Raw genomic sequence first — 14,595 nt, 5'->3', positions numbered from 1 at the left:
ACATTTGCTTTCACATCCCCTAGAAATATTCTACTCTACACATCCATAAGAATTCGATCTGTACTAGTTAATTGTTCTGATTCAAAAAAATAATAAAATGCCTGTGTCTTCTCAAGAGGGCCAACTTGTTACATAACAGACTAGGTCTCTAGTTAAAAGGAGATGGAACTTATCCCTCTGAGTATCACATGTCAACAGAGACAAAGCCCCAGACTTGGAGACACATTTAGGTCATAGAAGCCAAGACACAGGGGACTCTCTGGCTCCTAAAGAGATTTTACTGATAATAAATAAGAAAAATCCAATATTAACTAACATAAAAATAAATTTTTTAATCAATTAATTCCAGGTCTATTCACTGAATAGTAAGCATGTGCAAAAGACAATAGTTTATTTCAAAATAAGGCGAATTGGAAGGAAAGTGCCTAGGTTTTTATATCCCTTGTCTGATTTCAACATTTTCCGATAAACTTTCTCTTCATAATGTCCTTGCCACCATTTATATTATTCAATTTCACTTTATATCTATTTAGGTAAATACCTTATACCTTCACTCTATGAGGACTAAAATCAAACCGTTAGTTCTTTTTCTTTCTTGTTACAAAATTTACTCATTTTTAAAGTTTTTTTCAAATGCCTCTACTATCAACATTTACAGACCACAGAATATTAGTACCTCCCGTGGTCTAAATGACTGACTTTATTACTCTACAAATTTTGGTTCCTCAGGCATCTAGAATCAAATTGGCAGTTTCCAAATATGGTATCAATTCTGGGAATAAAAATATAAAATAAAAACTGATACACCTGGACAGCTGAATGTCTGTGCCCTTACGATGTATCATTTAAAAAAAAAAACCAGCAATCATGTAAATTCCCTTATATTTTCATATAAAACAAAAACAGGAAAACAAAATTATATAACTTTTAATATAATGTTCTCTAGTATAACAATGAACCACGATGCTTATTTCTATGAAGACTCATGCCAAAAATACACTTGGTATACATGCTGCAATGACTTAAAAATAATTATAACTTTTCATCATATAATAATTTAGTTTTTGAAACTTTCTGAATTGTACTTTTGGACACTGCAATTAAAAGCCCATCTCACATTTCCTGAGGCACCTGTTGCCATGGTACCTGGGCGTTCTGAAGGGGTACTTATTGGGAATGACACCTCACAGACGTGCAGAACTATGTTATGATGTAAAAGGTAGTTCACACAGGAAGATTATGTTCAGAACTCTTTGGGGACTGACTGCACATAGTGACTAAGGGGATGTGGATTTGTGTCGCTACTGATCACATTTCTGCTTACTGTTGACATGGATCAGACTGGTACATTTCTTCCCAGCATCCTCAATTTACGGGTACTGACTTTTTAGTACTAAAAGGTGCTCCAAACTCTCCATAAATGGTGTAGATGCCTTAGATACGCACATTTGACTTTTACTGTACTTGCCGCTCACTAATGACAAAATAAGGGTTAAAAAAGAGCTGAGACTAATTAATAAACTAAAAATCCACCACATGTAAAAATCAAGAAAAAAGTTGATATATTTAGAAAATATGCCTGAACGTGATGTGTTAAAATACAACTCCTGTATTCCATAAGACACGATACCAATGAAGGATATCCCTCCGCAGAGACTTCTTTGTTCCCGCAGAAGAAACACTCAATCTCTTAAAACTTACATAGCCCCAAATCTCTAACTTTCCATTTCATTTTAAGCAATTTCTGTGTCTTTTAGCTCCCACTAGATTGTAAGGTCCTTTGAGCAGGACATGTCTCTGATCCTGGTGTTCCTCAGAGCACCAGGTGCACAGGTGCCGTGTACAATAACATAAAAATCGAAGAGGTAAGGCAGGAGAAGGGTGGGGAAGGAAAGAGGAGATGAAAGGAGAAGAGGGCGGAAGGAGGGAAAAGGATAAAGGGAAGAGGGTCGGGGGTGGGAATGGGAAAGAAGGTAGGAAAAAAGGAAGGAAGGAGAAGTGACAAAAGGGAGGGAGAGAGAGGAGGAGGGGGAAAATGGTGAAAAGGGGAGAAAAAGGCCAGAAGAGGAAAGGAAGGGGAGAGACGAGTGGGAAAGCAGACTGAAGAGACACCAAGAGATTACTCCTGTGCCCGGCCCCCTGCTTCCTGGCTTGTCCAGATTAACCACCGTGAGCTTCATCTCTGCATATGCAAAATGAGGATAACTTGGAGTGGTTGGGATGATTAAGAGTTAATATACGCAAACACTTAGAAAACACCTAGCACAGAGCAAGCAAGATTTAAGCTATGTGGTTAAAAATAAGTGATTACCAGAGAAACTAAGTAACTTGCCCAAGGTTATAAGGTTACTAAGAGCTAGAACCAAAATTCAGACCCAGGCAGCTTGGTCTTTTTTCTTTAATAACCAATTCTACAGCCTTTCCTATATGCACGTGTACGAAACAGAACAAGAGTTTCTTATGAAGAAAATTCTTAACACAAATACATTATCCCCCTGATTTTATTAATCAGTGTTAATTTGGCCAAACTGTATATTTAGAAATAAAAGGTATAAGTTAGGCAGAAGGAAAGAAACGTTTGTGCTGGTTGCTAAAGGAATAATAAGATTTTGATTAAAGGAATATGTTAGCAGAGAAGAGAACACTGGCATAAGAGAGTATGGCTGGAGAGGCAAGGGAAAAAACGGCGCTCGGTCTAAAGAAAGGAGGAATTAATCATTCGCAGACCTGGGCTAATAGCTTCTGCAAAACTGCATAATTTAATTGGGGGGGTAGGGTAGAAAAGAGGGTGATCCAAAGCACAGTAAGTAAAAATGGTACCACATTTTGTCTTTGCTTATAGACAACAAGAAGTTCAATTCTTTTCATAAATATCTCTAATAAAGGTGCCAAAAGATATTTAAATACCTGCATAAGCATGAAAGAAATAACGGAAATAAACGAATAAAGCTGTTTCTACTGATTATCTTATGTGATGGAATTATTTTTTAAATCTCAATAAAGTACATCTTAATTTAGTAACTAAAAGAAAAAAAAATTGATAAAAGCAAACAAAAAAGGAAGGGAAAAATTAAAAATGAAATGAAAACTCGTAGACCCTGATCATATGAACATTAAATAGTATGGAACAGCCGCTGGGGTTGTTACAAATGACTCCTACTCAAGATACCCAGGTAAGACATTTCATCTCTGAAAATCTCAATCTTCTTCTCAAATACAGAAGCCCAGGAATCTACACTACAAGACAGAAAACAACTTCAATTTCCAAAATAACTGTTAAATTTAAAAAAAGCTGCAGAAAAGAGCAAGCTCTGCAGGCCCTTACCCTAGAAGACACCTCCCAGGAAACATTTCTGAATACTTCTTGAATGAATATTTCTTTTCTGTATATAAGAGATGCATTGTATATCTCTATTTTTTTCATGCATTTCATATTTATTAATTAGTATAATTTTAGTTAATTTTCATAAGAGTTCTGTAAGGTTAATTTTTGTCCTCCCAATTTTACGGTAGAAAGCCACAGCTGAGACACGAAGCAGCCCGCACAGCTGCCACACAGGTGCCAACTGCACCCCTCCCCGCCCTCCACTCCTTCCCAAATGGACGGATGACCCTGCCTGGCACAGGAGAATCCTCTTACTACTCTTTCCTCACAAGACACAATCTCACCTCTTCCAAAATCTTGGCCCTTATCTGAAATCTACCTCACTTGCTACGTCCAACCAGAACTGCACCATCACAAGCAGCGGTGTGAGTAGGATGTAAAGTCAGCCCACATCATAAGCCATCGATCCCTAGGTATGCTCTACCTATGCTTCTTGGTCTGATTTATTTTAATGAACAGAGACATGGTAAAGAGAGACACAATCGCACAACCACATGAGGCTTGTTGAAAGCATATTTCACTCTAGGTAGTAAACAAACAAACAAATGAATATTCAGTTCTGTAACTGGGCATTCTAACTCAGTATCGGCAACATACATTTTATGGGGCAGTAAGAAATTAACACATTCAGGCTGCTACTCCTGCCCACGCTATGGGAATTAACTTCCCACTGTCACCATTTAGAAAGCCAGACAAAACATGTGAAGCAACAGTATTCATACAGTGGGAAATCGGCAGGAAAGCAGGAGGACTCGCATCCCTCAATTTCAAAGCTTGAAATAAAGCACAATAAACAAGATAATGTGGTACTGGCACAAAGCTAAACATATGGATCAATGGGACGGAACTGCGAACAGAACTGGGAGTCCACGAATAAAGCCACGCATCTGGGGTCAACTCATTTTTGACAAGGGGATCAAGACTACTCAGTGGGGCGGGTATTGTGTTTTCCACAAAGGACTTTTCAACAAATGGCTGGAATAACTGGAGAGCTACATGCAAGAGAATGAGGTTTTACTATTTTCACACTACACACAAAAACCAACTCAAAGTGGATTAAAAACCTAAATGTAAGAAGAGGTAAAGCTACAAAAGTTTTGAGGAAAACGTAGAGGCAAAGCCTCATGATCTTGGATTTGGCAAAGCTTTCTTAGATATAATACCAAAGCATGAGCAACAAAAGAAAAACAGGTAAATTGGACTTCGTCGGAATTAAAAACTTTTGTGGTTCATAGATACCATCGAGAAAGTACCTGTGAATACACTAAAAAGTCATTGGATTGTATACTTTACATGCGTGAATTGTATGGACTGTAAATTACATCTCAATAAAGCTGTTTAAAAAAAAAACAGTAAGAATATGAGACATTATCAGAAAACTTCACCCAATTGATATAAGTACACTCCAGCCAACTAGAGCAGGTATTCACACTCTTTTTCAACTGCACATGAAACATTTTTTCAAAATAAGCCATATTCGAGGCCAGCAGACAGCAAATATTTTTCCTCAAGAGTCAACATTTTATGCTCTGTGGGCTGTAAGCGCTCTGTCACAACTACTTGATTCTGTTTCGGTAGCGAGAGAGCAGCTGTAGAAAACAGGAGACCAGCGAGCACAGCTGAGTTCCGATAAAACTTTACTCACAGGCGGTTGGCCTGCAAGCTACATTTTGTCACTCCTGCTCTAGGCCAGAAAACAAAGCTCAAAGATTTACCAGGATTGAAATCATACAGAGCATGCTCTGTAACACATAATTAGTTTTCTCACTTCTTCAGAATAATCAACTATAAATCAACATTCCACAGAATAGGTGACTACTAAGAGAACTGGTTGAGACTTGAAAATTTCCATTTATATACATGATGAAATTGGTATTAATTAAATCAATTATGTCATCAAAGTTAGTTAAGAATTTCGATGTTTTCTACATATCTTATCCTAGTTATTATTCACACTTGCTTAAATTGTCCCACTAGATTATATATTTTAATATTTATTTATCTATATTTAATGTCTATATAAATGATTGAATTTTGTAGTGGTATTTTATAGTTCAGGCACACCACAAATTTTGAAAAAGAAAACCGTTTTCTCATTGACTTATATTATAATCTCAAATTCAAATCAGTACCCAAAATGTTAGTGAAGGTTATTCTTTAAAATAATATGTAACCACAATTTTATAATCATGTATTTAATCAAAAAAACTTAATATTCAGAATAACATTTGATAAGATACTGCCTCTACTACCACGCCCAGCACGCGTTAGAATGCTGCATCAGAAATTATCTCATTGCCTCCCCAGTTTAATATCATACCTACAGGTGGTAGGATGTTTTGTCAGTGACTTTTCACGACCATGAGAATAAACCGTATTTATTCGAAGGGATAAAACTGGGCCTTGGCTCAATTTTCAATGCTCAGAAAACTCTATGTAACTGTCCAGTTGTTTCTGGGAAGGTGATTATTTCTGTTCCAAAGAACCTGTTTACCTGTTTAACTAATGACCTGTCTAGCTCAAGCAAAAGGCATAAAGAAGAAAAAATAAATTCAACAGCAAAACCTAAGGAAAAAAGATTCTAGAAGAAAAGCAGTTTTAAAATTCAGTATCAACTCGGTGCACAAAATGCACGGCTTCCTTTGCTCCAGAAAGAGTCAACACTAAGAAATGAGGACTACAGAAACAAACTGTAGAATATTCACAGCAAAAATACGGAGACCCAAGATTATGTGCATATTGAATCACATAATATATTTCAGACAACAAAAATTTCATTAAAATGAATTTTTACATATTGCTTATAACCTAGCAAGTTTTCTTTGAGGTGAATAAAATGTGAACAAGAATTTGTGTGAAAAGATTTTTTTTTTCTACTAAATCATATTTATACAGTGGGTTTCCAGAAAACAAAATTTATACTATAATTTACACTTAAGCACATAGCCTATCATCATTTTCTTCTCTTTCATCATTCCTGCAAGATGCTGTTCTTAAAAGACCCATTCTCAACTTTTTGGAAGGAAATGAGTTTTGTAGGTGAGGGATAAGACATTGATGTAGGGCTTTTGGCTGCAGGTCTACGTACGTGGCTAGTACAATAATTAACGTAAAACTCTAACAAGTCATCACAGATGAAGAACGTCTGCCTATTCCTGTGAGACAGACTAGTCATTATGTCATCTATAAGCTGGTTCAAGCCATCTAAGCATCTCTTTAATCCTTATCACAAATAGTAAACAATTTTAAAAGACAAAAAACAGTATTTGAATCTCAGAAATTTCATTTAATATTTATATTTTATACTGCTGGTTAAAAAAAGTATCAACTAGATTTTAGACAGCTGGAGTCTGTATTTCAGTACCCAAGTTCAGCTAAAAGCTGTAAATACAGAGACTGAGCTGAGGAGAGGTAAAACTATGTACTCATGAATCTCCCACATGTGTGATACTTAATTCGACCTATTAAATATTTATTAAATTTATATTGTATGTGCCACACAAAAGTTATCGCAGACCCGGAAGGCTTAAAGTCTAAGTGTGGATACTACAGAACGGAGTCACCGACCCTGCAAGTCAGGTGCAGAATGCTACAGGAGATCCGGGAAGAGCCAGGCTGGGAGGAGTGAGGGAACAAAAGGCTTCATAACAGTTGATACTGCATGAAAAGTTATAAATTAATGCGACCTTAACTAGAGGATGAGAGGCACAAATAATACCTATGTTCGGGAAATGGAAGGAAGAGAAGTAGGAAGACATAAGAGGTAAAAGAAATGGTATGAAACGGGAGAAGAGCACAGGGCGTCATGAAGGCCACGTCCCCGTTTCTGAGTCTGTGACTGCCCTTTGCTATAATTGCTTTCCAAAAGTGGCTAAAAGGAAGAGAAAAAGAAGAAGAGAGATTTTAAACAGGTGGTAAGTCATGGGCTATTTTCCTAGAAGGAAGTCATGGTGGTACGGGGTTGTGCCAGAAAATGCTGAGCCTGCTGAGGGGAACCCTGTCAAGGCTGACACAGCACAGACAGGAAGGTTTCATCTTTTCTTATTTGCAAAAACAAAAGAGCCAAGTCACTTACACAGGTTAATGCCAATGTCTCGCCTTCATGAATGTCAACTGCTGGCTTGCCGATAGTGACTTACTCGGTGTAACGTATTTGCTCTCTGCTTTTCTCTGTGGTTCAGCGGAGCTACGACACACGGAATTCAATGAGACACAAATGCCGTGAGGGTCACTAATAGGTCGTCCGCCCCTCCCAGGTTGTCCACAGCAGAGCAATGAGCTGCCTCGCTACTGATTCTGCCGAAGTGTTTTTAATCCTTATTCTTCCTTGTTTCCCACTGCTTCCCTCATAGCAGGAACTTAGTTTGACTTACGGAAATGACAATAAAAGAATTTCGTAAGTCATGTGCTGCCCTGTTAAATTAAATACTTTATTTCCTATCCCTCCTAGCTTGTTTTCATCTTTCTGCTTCTATCCACTTCATGTGAAAGTGTGACTGGAGCCTGGGAAGATCTCTACAATGCTTGAAATGTTCTCTCTTCCAGGGGTCTCGAAGAATTCAATCAGGTGATAATGGCCTAGGTATAGGTTGCCCTGAAATCATAAAACCACTAGCTGATGAATAACATTAATGGAAATAAAAGGCATATTAGGGAAAACATTGAAAAGAAATACAGAGTGACTCCTTATTCAAACAGAGGTGATAGCAATAGTTTATATTCAAATAGAAACTAAAACAATCAAATATACAGAAGACATCACAAAAAAGAAACTTAAACATCTTAATATATTCCCACAATCTATAATTATTTTATATTTATATATGTTTGTGTGTATGTGTGTGTGTATATATACACATATATATGTATATAATTTTACATTTTCAACCTCCAAAGACACCATATTGCCACACTGCTAAATCTAACGATCAATTTCCCTATGTTGCTTCATCTATCAGAAGCGTCTAACACAATTGATCACCCCCTATTCCTTGATTCACTTTCTCCGCTTGATTTAAGGACTATGATTTCTGGGTTTTCCCTCCGACTCACTGGTTACTCTTCTCTACTTGATAGTGCCTCCACCTTGCTTGGACTTTTTAACACTGGAATGCCCAGAGCTCAGTCCCTGGACCCCCTTCCTCTTGAGTCTGCACTTACTAGGGCATCTTACTAGGCTACGTGGCCTCAAATGCCTTCTATGTTCATGGTTCTAAGCTTCCATCTCCCCTTGGCCCCAGATTCGCCCTCGGTTACCTTTCTAACCATTTTCCTGAATAAGTTCTCCCCTCGATTTTTCTACTTGTAGTAGATCCTTTGCAAAATTACCCATAATTATTTTCTCCTCTCCATCCATAATCCTTTATAACAGGACTTTCCAGATTCTTCCATCGAGAGGTGCTAATATAAGTCTATTTCCCCACCACTTGAATTTGTTTTATCCTTAAAACTTGCTTTGACCAATAAAATGTAGTAGAAATGATAATGGCATGGCAGTTATGCACCAGGGCCTCCAATGGAGGTACAGTCTCTACCTTTGCTCTCCTGAAACCCTTCCCTGTGTCATGAGAACAATCTTGGACAAGCCTGAGGCTAACAGACTAAAAGATGGAGAATCAGAGAGAAAAGTCAGGTGACCCAGCTCATAGGCAGCCAACCTTCAAACGATGAGAGCGAGTCCCAGCTTCATGCTGACATCGACAGCAACAGTGCCTGCCTGACCCACAGGACAGACATGAGCGAGCCCAGGAGACCTGCCTAGGTGCCCTGTCAATTTGTAAACCATAATAAATCAATCACTAAAGCCACTAAATTTGGGGTGTGTTGTTATGCAGCAGGTGCTAACTGATACCACTCTCAGGGCCCAGAGTCTACACAAGTGGCTTACTTCCTCCCTTTTCCATGTCTTAACTCAGAAGTTGCCTTCTCGGCGAGGCTTCCCCTCACCTTAACTGCTACTGTCCTGTCGCAAAATAGGCCACCTCTCCTCCTGCTTTATTGTCCTTGTCACTAATAACACACTTTTAAATTATCTATCTGACTTGGTATCTGTCTCTATGAAAGTTCAGTGAAGTTAGGCATTTTGTTCCTTGCTACAACCCAAGGAATATATAAAGATTTTTCTTTTTAAGGTAAATACTAAATAATACAGATTTGGTTCGTTGAATTTATTTTTGTATTGATATTATTTGCAAGTATAACTACATTAAAATTACTCAAACATTGTTTTGCTTAAAACTGAACAAATAAGGACAGTGTGATCTCGACTCCTGCTAACATCTCTGGGTGGGTAACCTTTGCCCCCGCGGCCCAACTGGATTCCATCCTATTAAAAGCATTAGAGGCATCAGTGCAATGCATGACCATTGACTCTTCTCTCACTTTGGAGAGCAACTGCCACATGGAGGAAATTCAGCGTGAAAGCCCTATTACTGGTAATAGCAGTCATAAGACTGCGCTATTATGCAAAAATGTTCTTGCCACCAACTGATAAAATGTGATGACGACAGGAACTACAGTTGTTTTTCTTGTTCCTAATGCATGGAACTGCTCTCCAGTTACTAATAACCTACTAATGTAGAGCCTCGCAGATAAAAACTGAAGACTCACTAGAGGCCGCTGGTGATAAATAAGTGAATTCTGCATGAAGTAACAAACATGATAATACTTTACATAGAAAAATGAGTTCTAAGCTTCTGGACTTCAGCTGCCTTTGTAACTACTATGCTTCAAGTCGGAAAACATTTTTTTCTGTCCATAAACGACTTAATTTTTTAAGTAATAGAGCTAAATTTTTTATCTTGTAGGAAATTTTATCTTAAAAAGATAAATCAAGGAAGTCTTGTAAAAATTTATATTACTGTGTTCTTAAAGCAAAGCTGTACTTTTAAGTAATGAAATATACTATAAATGAGAAAAAAAAATTCTCTTAACTGTCATAAAGATTCTGGAGCTCTGCACCATGTAATGTAAACCTGTCTTGGTAATATTTCACTGAGAGGAAGAATTTTTTAAAAAGAGACAGCATAGGGAATATAGTTAATAGTATTGTAATAACTATGTATAGTGTCAGATGGGTACTAGGTGTATTGAGGTGATCACTTTCTAAGTTATGTAAGTGTCTAATCGCTGTGTTGTACACCTGAAACTAATATACTGTTTATCAACTGTAACTGAAAAATTTTAATTATTAAAAAAGCGAAAAAATATCTAAACAAATCATACCTCCCCCCACTCAGGAAAATCATGAATTGTTAAGAGTGGGATTTTTAAAAAGTTTACTTAGGAAAAAAATATGGTAACACGAAGTCAGGGAAAATATACAGAATCTTGTGATTAACAAGCTTTCACAAAGCTAAGGAACTGCACACCGAACATACATATTTTTTAATTGGGGAAGAAATTTATTAAATTTCTCAAAATGTATGAGGTTGTTTTTTTTTTAATCATGTACATACATGACAGGAAACCATTTAATTCCCCTTCACTGTCGTTAAGAGAGTGAGGACTTTTAGTCCTCACAACGAGGGACATTTTCTATTACAATAAGCATGAAGCTAGGGAGGTGCACATGGAGGGGGTTTATGAAGACCAGCCGACAGACAGTCCCAGGGCGTGACGACGGCACAGGGGCCGGAGGGAAGATGTTCTAGGTGGGCATCTGCGGGCGGTTTTGTGTTTGGCTGCTCCTATCCGTGTTTACAGAGAGTGACAGGGTTTAAGTCTTGGGTGATAATTGCAATTCTAAGTCGCAAAGTTTGGAGAGTAAGTCATTTTTAATATTCATGATTTTTTACATTCTAGCCCCTTTCATTTATGGATTAATATCCTCTTGATCATCATTTAAGCCCTCTTCTCTAGCTCTTGTACTTTCTCTAGCTCTCTGATTCTTCCCGGGACATACAACACCCAGAGTTAAGCATTTAGGATATTATACATACATATACATATGTACATACATGTATACACTGATTTTTTTCCCTAGGGTGGTAAAATTCTTCTGTTGTACTTTAAATATCCTGAGATATTTCAGCATATTTCAGCATAATTTCTGGCTACGGAGGCAAAATAAAAGTCTTCAAGGAATACAGTCTCGAGCTATCTCAGATCTCTAACCCAGAACTGCATGTGATAGTGCAGTGCTCTTCTTGGTATAACTGTCATTTGGATATTTTCCAACAAAATTTATTAACTAGCCCTTGCTTAAACTGAATTCCAGCTGTCACTTTCCTGTGCCCTAACAATAGGAAAGCCATAGCTGGCTCAGGTGCAATCTCATCACCAACTCAAATTTCAAGTCCTATCATGATGTGTCAAGGAACAATGTACACCGTCTTGTTGTTGGAGTTATTCTACTTACCCTTGGTTAAATAACACAAAATCAAAATTTTAATAACAAGAAAACCTTGCAGGAAGTAGTGTGTGTGTGTGTGTGTGTGTGTGTGTGTAAGCATGCATGCATGTGCATTCACTTAAATGTGTATGGTTGGGGGCCATTCCACAACATTTTAACACACACACACACACACACACACACTATTATGCTATTACTCATAATTTTTACTTTTTACTTCTCAACACAGCAGTCTAATAATAAGTTGAAGCCAAAAAATGTGATTAAAAACATGGCTCTCAAATCGTATTAACGAGTGCTAAAACAATTCAACTTTTTTTGAATAAGTGAAATTAAAGGAGTCATGTGTTAGTGAAAACTTTTGACAGATGATCCAGACTTCTCTGAAAAATCATCTGAAAGTAATTTATTTCTGAAGACTCTATCTAGAGTCGGAAAGGAAAAGGGTTTTGTCAGAAATATACTTTATGAAATAGAACAGTCATAAAGAAAAATGCCTTTGATTAAATTTAGTTGTAAACTGGCTTCCTGCAGCTGCTTAAAATGATCTCATACTGAAAATTCCTTTTGACTGCATGCATGATCTGACAAATAGAGCATCTTTGCATACGCGTACCTCCTCCTCCAACACCCTAAAATGATCCAGAGCTATGCAGAGATAACTTTTAGACCTCTGATTTATACCACTGATAACCAACAGACTAAAATATTACTAAACTAATTTAATCAATAATTCAAGATAAATACGTCCTCAGTTTGTTGTGTAAGGTTCTTTAATACCAAGACTCCTAATATAAATTTTCTTTTAAATGTGCTAATCATTTTACCCTCCATCGTTTTGATTTAAAGACCCAATAATGTTGACATGCTTACAGAGGTCAGTAATTTGATTGCATTTTTAATAGAAACTGGCTGAATCAAATGACTAAATATTATTTAAGGCTAGGCTTATAAGAATCAAGCTAAATCAAAAATCTTTGGTTTTCCTTAAGTATGCATTTGTTCCTTTCTATATACGTTACAGCATGTTGAAAGTACATTTTGACTGTGCTATGATATGTTTAAATATTAGTTGAAATAAATCTCACTGGGAAAATTATAGTCACAGGTAGACTAAAATCGATCATCACATATATTGGAGGTTACTGAGATCACAATATATGCTCAGATACTTGACACCAACTTATTCCATAATAATTTTTATAATAATTTTATATTTATTCTCTTATTCCATAAAAACCTAACAAGATTGAGCAAGCTTTTGCAAAATTTTCACTAAGATACAGCAAATATAGGCCTTATATGTAAGCCAACACTATTTAACCTCTACTGTTGAACTGACAACTTTGAAAATTGTGTTTGTTTCTAATGAAAGGCCCAACATTCCACCCAAACAAGCACTTGAAAAAAATGGTGACAGATTCCAACTAAAGGGGCAGTTCCTCAGAATCAAGTGCACTGAACGAAGAAACAAAACTGTGGTGAACCAAATGATGAAACACTACACAAAACTGAACAGAAACGAACTACTGATACACACGGCGACATGGATGAAACTCCAAAGCATTTGATAAGTGAGAAAAAAAGACACAAGAGATGACAAACCGTATGATTCCATTTACATGACACTCTAGAAGGTCAGGGGTTGGAGCTGAGGACTGATCACAGAGGGACAAAAGGGAAGTTTGGGGGATGATGGATATGTTTTAATCTTGTCTATGTTGGTTTATACAACTGTATACCACTTCAAAATAACTGATCTGTAGGCTTAAAATGGATGCATTATACTGTATGAAATTATACCTGAACAAAATGATTAAAAACAAAAAAGAATCAGAGAAGCCCCACTACATTCCTTCATTTCAACCACAATATGAAAAGTGCTTACAATTTTTCTAAGCTTTACAACTACTGCATTCAAAATATTAACCATGATATTTAGTGCTATTGCCTAAAACTACATCATATGCATATTTGACTATTCTCTAATTCATCACACTATAGTTTTGAAAGGCCACCTTCCATCCTCTTAACTTCTACCAAATATTTTATAACCTGCTCAAATAACACGTTTCGTCAAGATTTCTCTGAATAATCCAGAAGGTAATGCTCTCTCCCTGAAACCTCAGAGATAAAGGAACTACAGCCCAAGAAGTGAAATTACCTGTCAAACGTCTCACAGTAATAAAGTCACAAAGCCAGGTTTTGAGCCCACGTGCACCCTCTCACTACACAATTCCCTGCCTGGAAGCTGCTGCTACCGGCAACGAATGGGCTGGCAGTTATATGGAGACAGACGGACAAGTCACCAACTCCTTCAAGAGTGTATCACATACTTACTGCCAGATGCCTGATTTAATTATGTTAATTAAGTCTTCAGGAGCAAAATTTTAACAGCTAGCCTCCCACATTATTCAGTTATTGAAATCAGATTTTGAGATTGGTTTAGCTGGGACGCAGTTTTAGACTTAGGGTTCCAAAAGTCATCTTCTCCTCCCACTTGGTTACTCTGAACAGTGGTCCTGGATCTACTGATGAGAAAGTTACAAGAACATATAAAGCTAGAAAGTCTGACAGCTTACCTCTGAGACAATCAAGGAAGAGGAATAAGCTATGAAGGAGCCTTGTGTCCCTGTGTAAGCACCACAGGGCCTCCTCATCCTGCCACTGTTAATGAGTGTTTAACTGAAAGGTCATTTGTATGAACTCAGGGAATTTTTGATGGGTGCCGATTTTTAAATTAAACAGAAAAGTGACTCCTAAAAAGCTGAGCTAAACTAGAACAATGTTTACATAAAAATAACCTCATGTAGGACCTTACGTCCAGGATGCTATATTCATCAATTACTCTGAGAAA

General features: G+C 37.2%; 1 protein-coding gene across 5 annotated transcripts in view; it reads right to left on the bottom strand.

Moving 5' to 3' along the window:
- The window catches only part of TPK1 (thiamin pyrophosphokinase 1), a 234,657-nt gene that overhangs the window by 123,858 nt on the left and 96,204 nt on the right, over positions 1-14,595 (bottom strand). The window lies entirely within an intron of this gene.

Source organism: Rousettus aegyptiacus, unplaced genomic scaffold, assembly GCF_014176215.1.
Source record: "Rousettus aegyptiacus isolate mRouAeg1 unplaced genomic scaffold, mRouAeg1.p scaffold_m13_p_13, whole genome shotgun sequence".
In the NCBI taxonomy this organism is placed as follows: domain Eukaryota; kingdom Metazoa; phylum Chordata; class Mammalia; order Chiroptera; family Pteropodidae; genus Rousettus; species Rousettus aegyptiacus.
This window is presented reverse-complemented; position numbering and strand designations above follow the sequence as displayed.